This window comes from Crocodylus siamensis, chromosome 3 (assembly GCF_052110815.1).
Source record: "Crocodylus siamensis isolate JL-2025a chromosome 3, ASM5211081v1, whole genome shotgun sequence".
NCBI lineage: Eukaryota > Metazoa > Chordata > Crocodylia > Crocodylidae > Crocodylus > Crocodylus siamensis.
In genome coordinates, this window is record NC_143397.1 from 108,795,828 (window position 1) to 108,816,184 (window position 20,357).

Below are 20,357 nucleotides of genomic sequence, written 5' to 3' on the forward strand. Positions count from 1 at the left end.
CCGTATCTGGAATCGATGTCCAGCAGCGGCAGAGAGCATTTGGATACCGCCTCACACAGTGACAGGCATCACTGCCATCCAGGAACGTACCATATGCTTGCCATGTGGCCATATCACATTCTCACTGTGCTCATATTTGTGGGGGTAGCAGTAATGGGTGCTGAGACCTTGATAAGTTGCTGGGTCTTGTAATAGGGGGGAAAGGTCCCTGTTATTTTAAGATGGAGGGATAGCAGGCTTTATTTTGATGGGGCAGCTGATCTTAAGCCAGCTACTGAGTAAGCAGTTCAGCAGTGTACGCTGCAGCAAGCGCTTTATTGAGCTTGAGGGGGGCACCTGGGTAGTAAGAAAGTTAACAGAAATCATTTGACCAGAAATGGGCAAAGTCCAGGCAGATATAAGCTCATCCCTGAGTCAAAACAAGCAGTCAGGCCCTGATCTCATGAAGTAAAGCAGCTCTTGCCTGCAGGAGCAACTGCAGAGAACCTGGAGACTGGATTTGCAGCATGGAGATCTGAGGTGGGTTAGGAGATTGTGGTAGAAACCAGTAGATTTTATGCTTGTGTTTTGTGTAAGTTTAACTAGAGGCTTGAATTGTGGCTGTAAGGGTAGGCAAAGTCCATGGAGGCTGGGGGGAGGGGTCCCTGGAGGAGCACACTGTGATAGCAGTGTGGCTGAGTGTCAGGGCCCAAGGGCTTGCGGGCTGGCATAGAGTGATAGTGAGAGTGATAGCAGTCTGGTTGGCTGTTAGGGATTTGGAGGGCTGAGGGAAGCTAGGCCAAAGTTGGGAGAGCTAAGGCTAAGAGGTGAGGCTGGAAACCTGGCAGGGGCTGAAGCCAGAACAGGGCCAGGGGCCCAGAGAAATAAATAGTGTGTTGTCAGTACCAAAAGTCTGGTGGGCTGGGTGAGATGAACAGACAGGGCCAGGAGACCCAGTGAATAAACTGATAAGAGGTCATTGGAGATCATCGCCACTGGATGTTGTGCAAGCTGATGGATTAGCTAGATTCAAGAAGGAACTGGGCAAATCATTGGAGGAAAGGGGCATCAGTGTTGAGAGTGAGAGCTCAATTATGCTAATTATACAAAACCAATCTCTCTTTTAATTGGTGGGTGGCCTGTTACAATGCCAGCTGTAAATCTACAGCCTAACTCTAGCTGGCCAAATACTAATTAGTAACAAAAAACCACAGACTCCGATTAACAATTCAACCACTAGATTATATTAAACAAACTCAGAAGACACAAAAAGAACAGGAATGTATAAGAAATTATTAATACAATTATATACAATGGAATTTACAGAACTATATACTAGGGATGTGTAAAACAGCACCGTTCCGTTTCGCCTTGAGTTTTGAGGTTTCAATGGAACAGCGTTTTGTATCGAATTTCATTTTGATTCGAAACAGCTGTTCCGTTTTGCTTCATTGAAACAGTGGGGCTGTTTTGATTCTGTTTCTACATTTTGCTAGATCGGCTGGGGATGAGGAGTCAGCCCAACTGGACTGACTTCCATCCCCAGTGCTATGGTCAAAATGTTTCGACTTTCAAAATGTTTTGACTGGATTTTGTTTCGAGGCCCTTTGTTTCATTTTAATTTTGCTGTTTCAACCTCGAAATGAGTTGAAACAGTGTTGAGACGAAACGGTCAGTGAAATTTTACACAGCCCTACTATATACACAGGGAAAGAATAGAAACAGAATAGAGAGCAAAGAGGAGCTCTGCTCTCAGACTTGTGATACTGTTGTCAGCTCTTACAGGCACAGACCAGCTTAATACCAAGGCTAGATACAGACTTCCCTTGTACTTACCAATGAAGTTCCCAAATCCCACTCCCACCAGGACTTCCCTCAGCCCCCAGGCTCAGTCCTTAGACCAGGGAGTAGTGCCAGGTTCAGTGCTCCACAGCACCACTCACAGCAGATGCGGCCAGGCTTGGTGCTCAGCTGGCATGGCCTCATCTCTTGTGAGCCTGGCACCACTCACAGGGGATGGGGCTGTGCCAACTGAACACAAAGCCCATCCCTGTCCCTTGTGAGCCAGCATGCTCCCAGCTGAGCATCGAGTCTGGTGCCTCTCGCAGGGGACAGGCTTGGCGCTCGGCTGGCAGGGCCCCATCCCCTATGAGTGGTGCTGGGCTCGCAGGGGATAGAGCCACATCAGCTGAGCACCAAGCCTAGCACTGTCTGCTGCAAGTGATGCTGCCTAGTACTGAGCCCAGTGCCGCTCGCAGGAGATGGGACTGGTCTTGGTGCTCAGCAGTGCCACTTACAGTGGAAAGGGCCAGGTTTGGTGCTCAGCTGATGCAGCCCAGGCAGCACCACTGAGAGGGAATGGGGCTGCACCAGCCAAGTGCCAAGCCTGGCCTCTGTTTATACACCATACCTATCAAAATCCTGCCTTTTTGCATCAAAAAACCAGGATTGACCTATACGTTGTGTTGATCTATACACCACAAAATATGGTGTATAATATAGGCTGACTGCATGCCCAGTTTGCCCACATGTTTAAAGTAGGTCATGGTCCTGTAGAGTACACAGGTTCACTATATACAATGTGGCCACTGCAGCTAGGGCCAACCTCAGTAGCTATTGAGCATGGGAGTTGGGGATACAGCCTCTGAATTAGAATTTCCTGGACCTTAAATGCTGGAGGCTGCAAATAAAAGAGAAGCAGTGATGAAAAAAGCCCCTGGTAATGCCCAGTTCACTCTCCCTTTCAGCATCTGTTCTCTGCCACTGTGTGACAGGAGACTGGGTAAGATGGGCCTATTGTCTGACCAAGTAAATGGCAGTTCTTATGTAAAGAGAAGCAGGTGCCAGTGGTGCACAGAGTGGGGTAGTGGATTTTGGGGGGTTGTTGCCATAACCTAAGTGAGGAGGACGTGGTCTGGCAAAGGAAGGCCAAGTGCAGACCCAGTGGACACTTGAGGACACTAGGGAACACCTTCCTAATATAAAACACAGTTCTGTCAGGGTGTGGCAGGCAGGACAGTGAAGTGGTCACCCTGAGGAGCTGGGGTGGGGGGCAAAGCTGGCTTGGCTGTCAGGGGGAGCCACAGCTGCCCTTGGGACTGGTGTCCTGTCGCAGGTTTGTTCTTTTGTTTGGGTGTGTGTTGAGGTGTCAGGTTGCTGCATCAGCTGTGTTTGGGGTCTGGTACTGCTCATCGTGCTTTTGTGGTCTTTGGTATTTTCTATTGTGCTGTCTTAATAGTCCTGCCTGCTGTCTCCCATTCAGCCATGGCAAGCACTGCAAGTATAGAGCCGAAGTGCTAGCCAGCTGACACTTGACATAGTCTTGACACAACACCCTAACCTGCTACAGGTAAAGCGGGGGGACCATGGCAACTAACATCTTGCTGCTCTAAAAGTTCTGAATATACATGTAAGAGATCCCAGGTAGAGAGTCCTTAAGGTTGCTATATGTCTGGGTTTTCCTGAACGTTTCCTATTTTGGGGTCCCCTGATCTCCATTTGGATGGTTTTGATGCGGAGGCTCGCGAATAATAATTCCTCAGGCACACACTATTAGCAACACGAAAGGTATATTTGCAAATAGGGTCAGAGCAGAGACAGAGAGTCTCAGATTACTCTGCCCCTGAGGAAACCAGCAGTCGGCTCTAATATACTCCCCCTCCTGGGCACGTGTGCCGAAACAGGAACTCTTACAACTTATTTCCGGTTCATACAAACATATATGTAAATATGTCACTTCATACGTCGCATGTTCATTATAATTAACTACTTAAGTATGCGGGGCGGATAGGCATATATGCATCAGCTAATTACGCATGCTCAGAAAGCTCTCTAGGTCACCAAAAGTTGAAATTTCCCCTCTTTCAAGGACACACAGTCAATTGAATTACTGCTTCTGTAATCTGCATGTGAATGTCAGGGGAGTATGTGATTTAGTGTGAGAAAGGCTGACAGATTGGCCAAGAAAGAAAGGGAGTGATACTTTAGCACAAAGGGTCCTTGGTAGTGTTTCCGCTTATCAGGTACGAGATGCAAACTGTGCAGTTCTAACAACACTCTATTCATTATGCATTCCTAATAATATTTCTAACAGTTTTAAAAAATATGAACAAGTGTCTGGGACTTTGTTCTACTTGGCATCAAAGTTTTCCCTGGCACTTCCTGCCTTGCCTTAGCAAGGAACTGCTTGGGGCATGCAGCCAGGCAGGGTGGTAGGAGCAGTCCTGGCTGTGGTTTGCAGGCAAGTCTATGGGGGGCGAGGGTTGAAGGACCAGGGCTTGGGGACTGTCGGGGCGGGGGGCATGCCTGCTGGTGCTGGAGGAATTTGTCTGGGTTCTGGGGATGCAGGAGTGGTGGGGTGGAGGTTTCCTCCTCTCCAGTGGGGGAAGAGGCTAGTGGGGAGCTGTGTGGCCAGGCCGCGCCTGCAGCACTGGGGCTGGTACCCACAGGCAGAGTGGCCAGGAGACACTGCAGGGCTGGGGGGGAGCAGGGGTCTGTGGCTTTGGAGTGACGGGCACCAACAGGGCTGGCTTGGGAATGGGGGGCACCAGGGAGGGTTGGGGACTGGCAGTGCCAGGGGCCGCATGTTGGGAGTAAGGGGCAGCAGAAGGGATGGGGGATAGGGTAATGTGGGCCGGGAGTTGGGGCACTGGCAGGGCCGGGGGTCTGCAGGTCAGGAGTGAGGGGCAGCAGCAGGGCTGGGGGGGGCTATGGCCTGGGAGTGAGGGGCAGGGGCAGGGCACTGGCACTCATATATCTCTTTCCCCCCCACTACCAATACAGTTACCATATTTCCATTAAAAAAAAAAAAAAGACACCTAAGGGCCATGCCCTTCACTACAGAGGAAGGCCAAAAGGCCCACAGTTCCATAGTTTGTACCAGTCTGACCAGAGTGTGAAATTCTTTCTTGACCCCAAAAGTGGTAATTGGTCTGACACTGAGCAGAGGGGCAAGACCCTGTAGCTGGGAACCTCTAGGTTTAAGTCTCAGCAGGAGCACTTGTATACCCCAGTCAAAGTCTCCAGCCTTAGCTGCAGCCAACACACAGTGCCTCTGTGGAAGGCTTAAAAATTCCCTGGACACATTTAGCAGTGGGGGCAGGGGAAGAAAATGACCTCTAAACCCCATGCAGCATCCAGCAAAGTCCAGGAGCATGGGAAATACCCCTTGGAACATAGGCACAGCTAGGCCTAAATCAGGGGTTGTCAACTTGGGGTACCTCCAGGGGTACTTGGGAAGGCCATAGGGGGTACGCACAGGTGGATGGGGATGGAGTACTGCCACTCACCACCCCATCCCGCTGCCTCCCAGGAGCAGGGCCCCCGGGGGGGGTGCATGAGGGCAGTGGTGTCCCTCTGCAGGCCACACAGGTGCCACCTGGCTGGCTGGACATGGGGGGAGCTTGCACATGGCAGTGGTCACCACTGGCATCCACCACCCCACGCAAGTGCCCCCCACTCTGTGTCTGGCCGCTGCCACGCCCCCCCCCCACTCTACCAGAAGTGTACCCAGAAGGGGCATACTCCTTAAAAAAGGTGGAATCCCCCTGGTGTAGATCATCTCCAACCAGTGGTTGTTTAGCCTCTGCTTGACCCCCTCCAGTGATCTGTTACGGCAGCCCTTCAAGTATCATAGAGAAGTAGGGTTGGAAGGGACCTTCAGTGTCCAACCCCTTGCTTGAGGCAGGATCATTCCTATCCAAACCATCCTATCCAAACCATAATCTAAACTCTGCATAAAATTATTGTCAACCCGGACACGATACAGATCTAACAACCTAACCTGCCACAGGTAAAGCAGGGGGACGATGGCAGCCAACATCCTGCTTCTATGAAATGTTGTCAATATATGCTCAAGTGATCCCAGGTAGAGGGCCATGCGCCATACTACAGAGGAAGGCAAAACCCCTGCTATCCATACCAATCTAACCATGGGGTAGAATTCCTTCCTGACCCCAAATATGGCCATTGATTTGACCCTGAGGGAAGGGGCGAGATGCTCTAGCCAAGAACCTCTATCTTCCATCCTTGCAAGAGCACTGTTACACCTCAGTCAAAGTCCCCAGCCTTGGCTGTAGCCAATACTAATGTCGCTGAGGAAAGTATAAAAACACCCTGCCACATATAGCAGAAAGAGAGCGGAGCGGGGGGGCGGGCAACCAACAAAGCCAAGAAGCATGGGAAACACCCACAGTAGAACTTAGGCATAGCTAGGCCTAGATCATCCCCAGCCAATTGCTGTCCAACCTCTTCCTGAACACCTTCAGTGATGGAGAGTCCACAACTTCCCGAGGCAGCCTAGTCCATTGCCTCCCTATTCTAACAGTGAAGAAGTTTTTCCAGATATCTGATCTAAACCTAATGTGCTGCAACCCAAGCCATTGGTCTGTATCCTCCTCTCAGCAGCAAGAGAAAAATGGTGCTTCCCGTCTTCTATATGGCAGCCCTTCAGGTATCTGAAGACTGCTATTATGTCCCCATTTAAGTACCTCTTCTGCAAGCTGAACATGCCTACCGCCTTCAGCCTCTCCTCATGTGACTTGCCTCCCAAGCTCTTGATCCTCACTGTTGCCCACCTCTGGACCCTCTCATAACTTTTCCATGTCCTTTTTAAAATATGGAGCCCAGAACTGCACATGGTATTCCAGATGAGGCCTAACTAGTGTCGAGTAGATGCACAGTCTCCCATATCTTGTACCTAGAGAGTCTATTGATGCGTCCCAAAACCACATTTACTTTTTGTGCAGCTGCAATGCACTGCAGACTCACTGTGTGCCTGTACACAAACAGGGAGACTGCTCCGACTCACTGTAATTACAGCCTGTCAGAGCATGGTAATTACGGTGTTCCAGCCAGCCTCCATATCTCATGTATCAGCATTTGTATGCTTCAAAACGGGGGCAGGGGCACTTGAATTAAAGCTTGTCAAATGAGCTTTAGTTCAAGTGCCCCTGCCACCATTTTGAAGTGCAGGGATGCTGACACATGAGTTGCTGTGGCACTTTAATTAGAGTGGCTCTCAGAGCCACTCTAAAGCATTTCCCCTCTCCCCACCCACTTCCAAAGCACGTGTAAAATACCCATTGAGTCTCTGATCGACCAACATTCCCAAGTCCTTTTGCATAGGTGCCATCCAGCCAGGTGTCACCCATTTTATATTTGTGTTTTTGATTATTCCTCCTGAGGCATAGCACCTTACATTTGTCAGCATTAAACTTCATCCTGTTAGCTCCAGCCCATCTTTCCAATCTGTTGCTATCCTTCTGAATTGCGCTTGCATCCTCTAACATGTTTGCCATCCTTTCCAGTTTTGTGTTTTCTGCTAACTTCCTTCAGAAGCTCTTAATGCCGCAATCCAAATAATTAATAAACACACTGAACAGCAGTGGGCCCAGGACAGACCTCTATGGGACTCCACTGGAAACCTCCTGCCATTCTGATATGCATCTGTTTATAATTACCCTTTGCTTGACGCTATTGAGCCAGTTGTCTATCAACCTGATAGTAGTTTTCTTCAGCCCACATTTCTCCAATTTATGAGACACCGATGCGGGACCTGGTTGAAAGCCTTGCTGAAGTCCAGATACACTATATGCACATCATTCCTTTCATTTTCCCAACTAGTTACTTTGTCAAGGAAGATCAAATTTGTTGGACATGATTTGTTTTAATAAGTCCACGCTGGGTGCTTGTGATGAGCCATTTGTCCTCCAGATGCTTGCAAGTGGACTTCCTTAGGATAAGCTCCAATAATTGTCCAGGTATTGAGGTGAGGATAACCAGTCTTTAGTTTCCCAGGTCCTCCTTCTTGTCTTTTTAAAAAGAGATTTGTCATGGCATATTCAATAGGGTTGCAACTTTCCAACTGGCTGGTTTTTATGGGAGGAAATTCTCAGAACATCTGTAAGATCTAAGTTCTAATCCCCTATTTATTTTGTCTTTTCTCTGAGATTCCCCTTGAGTTACAGGAGGGTTTTAACAGGAGTTAGAGCCATTTGAAGCAGAATTCCAGAACGCTTATTTTCTGTTAAAAAGTCCTCTGACTAGTATTTTTTTAACAAATCCAAACTTGAATGAACAATACATTTATTGTTCTTTCTTATTGATAACCTTTGAAGAGATGACTCTTATCTCCGCTTACGCAGCACCTTCACCAGTTTTACTGCCAGATAACTAATCCCCCCATTGATACAAATCATTCTGTACTCAGGTATTTTCTTACATTAGTACTCAGTTCTGATATCAAATGGCCATTCTCTTTTCACCTAACATGGCAAACTACCTCTCTCTGCTAAGGATACTAGGTTGTTTTAGGAGGCTGGCATTCAAATACAAAATATTTGCAAACACATTTTACAAATGGAGCTTATTTAAGGAATAAACAAAGACTTTTTTACTGTTAATTGAAACATAAATTTAAAAATAGTCTTCTACAAAATATTTCTCAACTATAAAAGCTCTATTTAGCATTTGGGGAATTAAGGCTTTAGAGTATTCATAAAAGACATTTTTACACAATGCATCCCAAACATTCTTACACAGCCTGTTACTCAAGATAAAAATCCATACCTCTACCAGGCTTCTGTCTCATACCAGAGGGAAGTGCTTTGATCTCTGATCAGACCATCTTGCTATTATCCGTTTTGACCAAATGGACCTTAGCTTTAAGATTTGCTGTTTGCACTACATTTATGACTTGCAGTAACAGACGTCTATCAAATATCTTATAAACAGCACAAATTGCAACAACTTATGTATATACACATGGCATAAAAACAGCATTGGAGGTAAAAGCAAGACAGAGGTTACAGGAAGTGAATTTTACTTTCACTTGGAGGTTGATGGCTCAGGAAGGGTTATGGCCCTGCAACCAATTTACAGAAAATGGATTTCTTAAGATGATTCTTAGCTCAGACATTTTATATAATTGAATAAACAACTAAAACCAAAAAACATGTGTTGCTAGTTTACTACACATCCTGTACAGATATAACTTTTGCTGAATTTAAGAGATACTTTCAAAGTGCAGGCCAATTTGTAATGACAAAATATTATAAGAATACATTATAATACTTGTATTAATAGCCAGTTATGCATCAATATTAACATCTACCATCTAATCCCTGACATATAGCATTCCCATCTGAAAATGGTGTGTTTTCCCATGTTATTACAAATACTGTCTGAGAGGCTGGATTCCTTTACTGAACAAATCAAAAGAAGTTTCTGCTTCCTATCCCCTCATCTTCCTGTGCAGGAGGAAGATGATTAGGTTGTGCCTTTAGCAGGTGATGCTGTCCTACTCTATGCAGTCATCATGTCATCCCCACTGCATGTGATCCATTGAAGCCATCATCTATAGAAATGGGACTTTTTTGCTTATCAGAATACACCTTTCTATCTTAAATACTCCTATTTCTTTCTTTTCCCCTTGAATGCTTAGCTTAGGGGTGGGCAAAATATGGCCTGCGGTCCAGATCCGGCCTGCCAGGCCATTCTATCCAGCTCATGGGGACCCTAAAAATGTAGAAAATTAATATTTATCTGCCCCTGGCAGCCTGTCAAAGATGACAGAGGCAGTAGGACCCAGGGGAAGCCATGGCAGGATCCTGCAACAAGTAAGGCCCATCTGACTCCATACCTCCAGCCGGTAGCCCCTGCCTAGCAGAAGCTTCTGGCCTGGGACTGTGGGTCTTTTCATGCCTCCCTGTGCCAAAGCAGGAAATTCAGGTGTGGAGGGGGAGCCAGGGGAGGACCACGGGTGGTCATCCCAGTCCAGCAGTCTGGCCATGCAGCTGGGAGCCACATGGTGCAGAGCACCTGGTGGGCAGGCAAGAAAATGAGGAAAGCAGTGGTGGGGATGGGGGGGTTGGGAGTGGAAGTGAGTGGGCGTGTGGGGCCTGCACTGATGTCCATGGCCAGTGCCAGCGGGGCCCAAAGTAGGGCAGCAGGAGCACAGGGCACTGGCTGTCATGGGTCTATGAAGCTGGGCCGGGCTGTGCTAGCAGCAAGAGAGAGGAGCTGGCCTGGCTCCATAGAGTCCCTGCCAGCCAGGACTCTGTGCTCCTGCCACCCCACTCTGGGCCTCACTGGTGCTAGCCCTGGAACACCAGTGCGGACCCTGTGCTCCCATCTGGCTGTCACTGGCTCCTGTGTGCCCATTCACTCCCAGTGACCCCCAGCCCCAGCCCCAGCCCCGTACTATAGGCAGGGACCAGTGTGCACAGCCCTGACCAGGTGTGCCCTGTGCTCTCCCATCTTGGCTGAGCAGCAACAGTTCAGGACAAACTGCTGTTCAGTGTGGCAGAAAAGCACCTCTCCCCCTCCCGCTGTTGGTGCTTCCTGGTGCAGCCACTTGGAGCCCACACAGGGCTGTCCTGCATTTCTACCACGTCACCACACAGTGGTGGCAGCACAGACCAGACACAGGGCAGCCCTGCATGGGCTCCGAGTGCCTGCACGAGAAAGCGCCAAAAGCGGGATGGGGAAGGGCCACTTTTCTCCTGTGCTGAGCAGCAGTTTGTCCTCTGATGCCACTGCTGAGCCTGGGCCCCGTGCTGGCTCTGGGCTCTCCTGTTGTGGCTGAGCAGCAGCAGCAGCAGCAGCTGGGCAGAAACCACTGTTCAGCATAGGGAAAGTGGCCCCTCCCCCTCACCGCCGCTGGGCAGTTTTTGCTGTGGCTGCCTGTAGCCTGTGCCACGCTAGTCTGCAGTGTGCCTCTTTCACCGCTGCCTCTGGGCTGCCTAATTAGCTCAACGGTAAATGTCTCAGCATCTACACACACACCACTATTACGCTGCAGGAAACTAATAAACTATGTAGCAGGGTAACTTGGAAATGCAGAGGGGTTTTTTGTGCACCACAATGCATGTGTAGATGCTGACCCAGCTGGCTAGGGCATGAGGGTGCTTCAGTGTGGGGGCTGCCTGGTGGCTAACCCAGTGCTGAAGCACTCTCATGTCCCACCAGTACCTCTGCAACACTTTGAGCCTGGTTGGAGCAACCCTGGGCTTTCTTCATAAACAAAAGAAAACATCAAAACAATAAGGTGTTCTTACCCTGCATTTTAAATCCAAGAATGTAGTTCCTACACAACTCAAGAGATTTGAAAGCAGTTTGTGTCTCTGGCATCTCTGCCAGGACCTCCTGCATTTTCTTGTCAACCTGCTTTCTTCAGCCTCCTGGCTGAGGGCCTGCAGTCTTCCCTATATCCAGGAAGACTAGAGACAAAACCTTGCTCTTAAGAAAAGGCTGTGGCAAGAAGCAGTAGATTTTGATAAAGTAAAAAAGAAAATTATGTATCAGTTGGACATCAATCTAGAGAGGTACCACCAAGCCTCCTGAGCAAAAATGAAGAGGGAAGATAAAAAGAGGGGGCCTGGTGGGAATGATAGCCTTCCCACTGTGGATGCTGACCTAGTGCAAAACCAACTAAAAATGCTAGACATTTATAAGTCAGCAGGACCAGATGGACTTCACCCGAGAGTGCTGATGGAGCTGGCTGAGGTCATTGCAGAATCCTCGGCAAAACTCTTTCAGAAATCGTGTCACACAGGAGAGATACTTGAGGATTGGGAGAGGGCCAACATTGTGCCCATCTTCAAGAAGGGGAAGAGGAAGGATCTTGGTAACTATAGGCCAATCAGCCTAACCTCCATCCCAGGGAAAATCCTGGAAAAACTCATTAAAGAATCTATGTGTTATACATTTGTTGAGGGTAAGATTCTGAATGACAGCCAGCATGGCTTCATCATAGGTAGATCTTGTTTTACCAATCTCATCTCCTTCTACGAACAGGTCTCTCACCACCTGGACATGGGAGAGAAAGTTGACATTATATACCTAGATTTCCAAAAGGCTTTTGATCTAGTATCCCATGATATCCTTGTGGAAAGATTGGAAGATTGTGGGCTTACCTGCTCAACATTCAGTGGGTGGAAAACTGGCTGCACGGTAGGACCTAGAGCATTCTCATGAACTGATCTGTGTCATCCGGGTGAGAAGTGGCCAGTGGTATGCCTCAGGGGTTTCTGCTTGGACCGGTGCTTTTCAACATCTTTATCAATGATTTGGATATGGGGGTGAAAAGCTCACTGGCCAAGTTTGCGGACAACACCAACTTATGGGTCATGCCTGATGATAGGTTGCAGATACAGATGAACCTGGACAGGCTGGAGAGTTGGGCAGACTGGAACCAGATGAAGTTCAACACTCAGAAGTGTAAGGTGCTGTATCTGGGGGCAAACAATCCCCAACATGACCAAAAGGGACCATCGCATAAACATGAGTCAGTAGTGCAATGCTGTGGCCAGCAGGGCAAACAACATGCTGGCATACATTAAACATTGCATCTCATGCAAAACTAAGGAAGTGATACTCCCACTGTACTCTGCACTGGTGAGACCGCAGCTGGAGTACTATGTATAGTTCTGGGTGCCACACTTCAACAAAGATGTGCAAAAACATGAGAGGGTCCAGAGAAGAGCCACCTATATGATTAGGGACTGGCAAGACAAGGCATATGAGGAGAGGTTGAGGGACTTGGGCCTCTTCAGCCTACAGAAGAGAGGGCTGAGAGGGGACTTGTTAGTAGTGTACCTCTACATCAGGGGAGTACATCAAGAACTTGGTGAACAACTGTTCACCAGGGCACCCTTGAAGAAGACCAGGAGCAACAGATACAAACTCTTGCATGGCCATTTTAGGCTCAATTCTGGGAAACTCCTCCCAGTCAGGGTGTCCAGACTGTGTAATAAACTCCCTCCAGTGGTGGTGCAGTCATCTACCCTGGAAATCTTCAAAAGATTACTGGACAGTCACCTCACTGGGGTCACTTGACCCCAGTTGTCTTTTCCTGCCTAGTGCAGGGGGACTGGACCCAATGATCTACAAGGTGCTTTCCAGCCCCTAACGATTTATGGATCTATGAAATCTCCGAAGATCTTGCTCCAGCATTTGGCAGACCTGATAGAAAAGTGGTTAAGACCACAAGAAATGTCTAAGGTTAACCTGTGTGATCAAATTTTGCTAGAACAATTTCAACTGGATCTGGACGAAAATACACAGTGATGGGTGCAATGTCACCATTGGAAATCTTTTTCAGAGGCCCTGCAACTAGCTGAAGATTTTAACAGTGCACAAGGAGAAGATAACTGACAGCGAGGCCCAAAGGAGGGGCCAAATCTCGTACTGCAGAAGACTGACTGTAAGGAAGTCTAGGAGGGGTGACGTGCTCCAATCCTGTTTCTGGTGTGGATGGACGGGGCACATGGAAAGGGAGTGTACAACTGCTTGCCACCCAGTATGCAGCTTCGGAGAGCCTTATTTCAAAGCTCAGATACAGCAGAAGGACCGGAGGGATAACAGTCCAGTGCAGATGATGAACTGCAGCATAGGAAAACCAAGCTGAGATGAAAAGAGGGAGAAGCCCACAGTCTGGGCCAGTGTGGGAGAGAAGAAGATACAAGCCATCATAGCCATGGGTTGTGCTCAAACCCTGAGTCAGGCAGACCTAACTCCTCAAGATCGGGCCCCAAACACGACAGCAGTCCAAATGGTATGTATGCATGGACAACTCTCTACATATCCTTGAAAGAAGTATTGGGTGAAGGTGTTAAACATGGCAAGGGAGATGCCTGTTGGCTTAGCTAAAGATCTTCCTTATCCTATGGTATTGGGCTGGGATTGGGCTGAAATTTACCATGTCCTGAATGTGTTGAGAGCACAGGATGAAAAATGTCTGGGACTTGTGAGCGAATAATCAGAAGTCCCCTCAGACTCAGATGGGTTTGATTTTGAGAGCTTATTTAGCAGTGACCATTTCTGGGAGGCTATAGCAGGGCACTGAGGTGCCCGCTACTTGTGGAGCATTAATGGAGGAGCCCAGGTTGCTAGGGCAACCAGAGGGAGCCAGGGACCTACCCCTGTTAGTGGTCAGCTGACCGGAAGGGGCAGGGCCTGGTTCCTGTATAACTCCCAGGCTGAGGCCAGACTGGCAGTTGCCTGCCAACAGCTAAGGGAGAAGGAGCCCTCCCAGGGCCAGCAGGGAGGAGAGGCCTGACTGCAGGTAAAACCCCGAGACTGGTAAAGGATGGAGCACACCAGGGGTGGCTCGAGTAATGTTATAATTGGACAGCTAGAATTTATGTTATAGCCTAGGGGCTTGAGTTTTGTGTTTGCTGTTTATTACTGGAGGTTTGGGTGAGGTTATTAGGGGTTGGAGGAGGCCTCATAGGGGACCCATGGCAGCATGGGAACCCCAGCCCCAGAATCGCTGCAGTAGGGTGTGTGCCAACCCGAGCATCAGAGAAGCTGCAGTATTAGGGGTGAGCTGATCCTCAACATCAGAGAGAAGATGTTGCATTGTAGTGCACCAACCCTGAACCCCAGGCACAGGGTGGCAGCAAGAGAGGCCCCAGGCAAGGGGGCAGTGAGAGAAGCCCCAGGGAAAGGGACAGTGAGAGAAGCCCCAGGCAAAGGGGGGCAGCGATTCTCGAGTGCCAGAGAAGGCGTGGAGAGAGACAAGGGTGGCAGAGAGCCCAAGTGCCAGAAAGGCACAGAGAGAGAGAGAGACAAGGGCTGTGGAGAGCCCAAGTGACAGGAGTGAGACCAAACAACATCTGGTACATCAGCGAGGCATGGGGCGTGGTAAAGGGGTGGTTGGAGCCACGCATAGCCCATAGCTGGGGGGGGCGCAGGAACACCCATTAGCAAAACAAGACTAATGTACAGGAGGAAAACCGTGTCCAGACAGATGAAAAAGCAGCCTCCCTATAATATGTATATAAGATCAAAGACATGGTAGAAGAGACTTAAGGGTGCTTTGTAGACGAACTGGACACAGTCAGGGGCGCTAGGGGAGAGCATGGCAACCCTAGGATGTCCTTCCTGTTACAGAGGCCCAAGAAGGGGAAGATCTGTTCTGATCCATTATCCAGTCTAAATTGGACAAACGCAACGAACAGGTAGTATGCCCCAAATGGTGTCATACTCTGCCTAGCTACAAACTTAGAAAGGGCCTGCTTTATAGAATAAAATCAGGCCAACCTGATGGGCCAGAGATACCACAACTCTTGATCCCCTGACCTTACTGAGCCCCACTGTTGAAGCTGGCCGTCACAAATGCCTTGGGAGAGCACATGGGAAGGGCAAAAATGGAGCATAGGCTAACCAAATGGTGTTTTTGGCCACAACTACATGAATAAGTATATTTCAGTCGGGCTTGTCCTAATTGTCAGTGGGTCAGCCTCCAGAAACCCCCTCAGGCTCCATTGCAATCTATGCCGGTGGTGTCAGAACCATTTTTCCAGATAGCACTAGACGTAGTTGGACCTCTACTGAAAAGTTCAGTGGGCCACCGATTTGTATGGGTCCTGATCGACTGTGCCACTTGGTTTCCATATGCAATCCTTCTTCATACTGTTACAGGACCCCGTGTAGTTGAGAAACTGCTCAAATGGGTATTGAGCATGCGCATCCCCAAAGAAATAATTATGGACCAGGGGCAATCTTTCTGTCTCATGTCATGCAAAGCCTGTGCCAGGTACTTAAAATCTGGCACCTACGTATGACTGTGTATCATCCCCAAACCAAGGGGCTGGTGGAAAGACTTAATGGGACCCTTAAAAATATGCTACACCAGTATACCCAAGAAGAACTCTGTAAGTGGGACTTGTCAGTATCCCCATTATTGTTCACAGTAAGAGAAGCTCCGCAGTCATCATTGGGGTTTTCCCATTCGAACTAGTATATGGACACAAGCCTTTGAGTTTATTAGAGGTAGTATGTGAGGTCTGGGAGAGAGATCTGTGGGGCTGCAACCAGCAGAATATGTGTGGGAACTGAAGAGCTGTTTACAGAGGGCCAGAGAGGTGGTCCAAGACCACCTCCTGCAAGCACAAGAGAAGCAAAAGGCCTACTATGACAAAAGGGCACAAGAGCTGGAGCTACACGAGGGGCAGAAAGTTTATTTCTCCTACCTAGCACCACAAGTAAATTCCTAACTTGCTGGCAGGGGCGGTTGAAGATAATTAGGTGAGTTGGCCCCATTGATTATGAAGTCTTCTGTCCTGGGCTCAAGAAAGAAAAACAACTTTTTCACGTCAATTTGTTGAAACTTTGGAATGAATCTGAAGGCCTGTTGTCAACCCCAGTAAAGGAACAATCTGAATTAAAACTAGAAACAAATAAATTACAGGGAAAACAGGAGGACACCAAACTGCTTAGGAGCTCAACTGATGGAGGGGCAAAAGGAGCAATTTAGGCTTCTAGTATGAGAATTTGGAGATGTGTTTAATAAGAACCCGAGCAGGTCAAAGGAGATAAGCAGTCCAGGAGGAAAAAGCGTCAAGTGATTGTCATAGGTGACTCCATCCTGAGAGGTACAGAGGGCCCAATCTGTCGACAGGACCCCTCGATATGCGAGGTCTACTGCCTACCGGGAGCAAAGATTCAGGATGTGAAGGGGATGATCCAGGCTGTGATCCAGCCCACCAATTACTACACCATGGTCCTAATCCATGTGGGTACTAATGAAGCGGCCAGGAGAAGCCCTGGTCGCCTGATGGCAGACTACCACGCTCTGGGGGGGCATGCTGAAGGAGATAGGCGCACAGGTGGTTTTCTCTTCTATCCTACAAGCGAGCAGACGATGTGCGATGTGCATCACGGAGACCAACTGGTGGCTTCGGGAATGGTGTCTCGAGGCGGGCTTTGGCTACCTTGACAATGACCCACACATCATGACAAGAGACATGCTGGGATGGGATGGGCTCCACCTTTCCCCTAAAGTTAAGCGTGTGTTTTCTTCTAGGTTGGCGGACCTCCTCCAGTGGGCTTTAAACTAGGCTTGTTGGGGGAAGGGGAAGATGAGGGTGGAGGAAGCTTTGGACCGCCAAACCAAGCAACACCCACAAGTACAGCCAGCCTAGACCGACGAGCGGAACATACACACAGGTAGGCAAGAGGGGCCAGGGTAATGCTGGAAGTAGGGGGCCAGCGCACACATCCACAGGAGGCCTCAAATGCCTCTACACAAACACTCGTAGTATGGGAAACAAGTAAGAGGAACTTACCCCCCTGCTAGCTGACACCAACCCAGACATAGTGGGGCTCACTGAAACGTGGTGGGACCCAATGCATGACTGGGCGGTGAATATCAAGGGCTATAAGCTGTACAGGAGGGACAGGACAGAGAGGAAAGGTGGGGGCGTGGCGCTCTACATTCAGGAGGAATACACATCCTCATCAATTAGCAACGAATCAGAGGAGGGGTACTCTCAAGTGCTTGGGCTAGAATACAGGGCAGTCGAGGGGAAAGAGATTTAATGGTGGGGGTCTACTACAGACCACCCAACCAAGGGGAAGAACTAGACCAGGAATTCTTAAGTCAGCTCATGGAGGTAGTTAGGTCAAAGGACATGGACATCATGGGTGACCTGAACTTTCCAGACATCTGCTGGGAAGAGCAGTCAGCCAGGTCTGACCGCTCACGTAGGTTCCTAGCCAAAATGCAGGACCTCCATCTAACTCAGGAGGTGCACAGCCCCACCAGGGGAGATGCCTTGTTGGATCTGGTGCTGGCCATGGGCAACGACCTGGTGAGGGGGCTGCGGGTGCTCAACCACCTGGGTGACAGTGATCATCGCCTGCTGGAATTCACCATCCAGCGCAAGGTGGCAAAGGCCTACAGCAAGGCAGCAGCCCTAGATTTCAGGAGGGCGGACTTCAATGAGGTAAGGAGAATAGTCGGGGAAGCACCGAGGTCCCGGAGGGGAGGGGAGCCAGGTGTCCAAGAAGAGTGGTTACTTCTTAAGAAGACGATCTTCCAAGCCCAAAGGGAGGTAATCCCAACACGGATCAAAGGGGGCAGGAGGGTGCAAAAGGCCCCATGGCTCAGCAAAAGCATTTGGGAACGTCTCCTAGCTAAAAGGGAGGCATACACCCAATGGAAGGGAGGGGCCATCACCAGGGAGTATTATACTGTGGTTGCTCAGGGATGCAGGGGGGCAGTCAGGAAGACCAAGGTGGAGATGGAACTGGGACTAGCTTCTGGGATCAAGGACAACAAGAAGTCCTTTTTAAATACATAGGGGGCAAAAAGAAGGTTCCGGGTAACATGGGGTCCCTGCAGGACAAGCTAGGAAATTTTGTCGTTACACCAGATGACAAAGTTTTTTTTTATTTAATGATTTCTTTGCCTCCATTTTCCTGAGCAGGGACCGGAACAGTCACCCCCACTCTGGGCCCCCCTTACACCCCAGGGGAGGTACACCTAGGCCAAGGGTTTGTGAGGAACTAGTTAGGAAGCTTCTGAACGGACTGGATGTATTCAAATCAGCTGGTCTGGATGATCTCCACTCTCGAGTACTGAGGGAATTGGCTGAGGTCATTGTGGGACCCCGGCACGACTTTACAAGCATTCGTGGTGCCCTGGTGTGGTGCCAGAGGACTGGAAGAGGGCCAATGTGGTTCCCATCTTCAAAAAGGGGAGGAAGGAGGACCCGGGAAACTATAGGCCAGTTAGTCTTACCTCAATCCTGGGTAAGCTTTTTGAGAGAATTATTTTGGCACATGTCCACGAGGGGCCAGGAGGGGAGATTATGCTTAGGGGCAACGAACATGGGTTCATTAGCAGCAGGTCCTGTCAGAACAACCTGGTGGCCTTCTACGAGCAGGTCACCAAATCCTTAGATGCAGGGGTAGCAGTGGACCTAGTCTTCCTGGACTTTCAGAAGGCCTTCAATACTGTCTCTCACCCCATTCTCATCAAGAAACTGGGTGACTGTGGTGTCAACACCCACACAGTCAAATGGATTGCCAACTGGCTGGAGGGATGCACCCATAGAGTGGTAGTGGATGGGTCATTTTCAACCTGGAGGGATGTGGGCAGTGGGGTTCTGCAGGGCTTGTTCCTTGGGCCCACACTGTTCAACATCTTCATCAGTGACTTGGAAGAGGGGTTACATAGCACCCTGTTCAAATTTGCTGCTGACACTAAGATGTGGGGGGATGTGGGCACACTAGAAGGGAGGAATAGGCTACAATCAGACCTAGACAGGTTACAGGGGTGGGCGGATGAGAATAGGGTGGGATTCAACACCGACAAGTGCAAGGTAATGCACCTGGGGAGGAACAATCAGCACCATACCTACAGGCTGGGGAACTCCCTTCTCGTCAGTGCAGAGGCAGAAAAGGATCTTGGAGTCATCACTGATGCCAAGATGAACATGGGCTGGCAGTGTGGGGATGCAGTCAGGAAGGCCAACCACACCTTGTCATGCATTCACAGATGTATCTCAAGCAGGTCCAAGGAGGTGATCCTCCCCCTCTATGCGACACTGGTCAGGCCGCAGCTGGAGTACTGCGTCCAGTTCTGGGCACCACACTTCAGGAGGGATGTGGACAACATGGAGAGGGTCCAGAGGAGGGCCACTCACATGATCAGGGGACAGCAGGGCAGGCCCTACGAGGAGAGGCTACGGGACCTGAACCTGTTCAGCCTCCACAAGAGAAGGCTGAGGGGGGATCTAGTGGCCTGTTACAAACTAGTCAGGGGGGACCAGCAGGCATTGGGGGAGTCCCTGTTCCCCCAAGCACTGCCAGGAGGGACCAGGAATAACGGTGACAAGCTGGCAGAGGGTAGATTTAAGCTAGATATCAGGAGGCGCTACTTCACGGTCAGGGCGGCTAGGATCCGGAAGCAACTTCCAAGCAAAGTGGTGCTGGCTCCTACCCTGGGGGTCTTTAAGAGGAGGCTAGATGTACACCTTGCTGGGGTCGTTTGACCCCAGTACTCTTTCCTGCCATAGCAGGGGGTCAGACTCGATGATCTGCTCAGGTATCTTCTAACCCTAGTAACTATGAAGCTATGAAACTCAGGCTGTGCAAAGGGGATAAGTCACAGCATTATCACCCCAGAGGGAAAAGTAGAGAGAGAAAAATGGAGGAGGATTCCCTATCATCTCTATGATCTAATTCGAACAGAGATAGATAAAATGTTGACTCAGGGAGTCATAACAGAATCTCACAATCCGTGGTGAAGCCCCTTAGTAGCCATGCCCAAACAAGACGGGTCACTATGGTTGTGCGTAGACTTCAGAAAAGTAAATGCAATTGCAAAGTTTGGTGCTTTTCCTATGCCGCAGATAAGTGAATTACTAGAGAGAGTAGAGTAGGCTAAATTTATATCCACCTTGGACTTGACTAAGGGCTATTGGCAGATACCTGTCTGAAAAGAGGATCAATCTAAAACCGCTTTCCACATGCCATGGGGCATATATGAGTTCAAGTGTATGCTGTTTGGCCTCCATGGGGTTGCAGCAATGTTTCAAAGACTTATTGATTGGTTCCTAGCCCCTCACCAATGATACGCTGCGGCC

General features: G+C 49.3%; 1 long non-coding RNA gene across 1 annotated transcript in view; it reads left to right on the plus strand.

The window, feature by feature from the left end:
• Positions 1-412: 412 nt before the first annotated feature.
• LOC149868643 (uncharacterized) overlaps positions 413-20,357 on the plus strand; it is a 45,070-nt gene continuing 25,125 nt past the window's right edge. The window contains exons 1-2 of the long non-coding RNA XR_016441013.1: positions 413-519; positions 16,790-16,932. This is a non-coding gene — a long non-coding RNA (uncharacterized LOC149868643). The remainder of the gene's footprint in view (positions 520-16,789; positions 16,933-20,357) is intronic.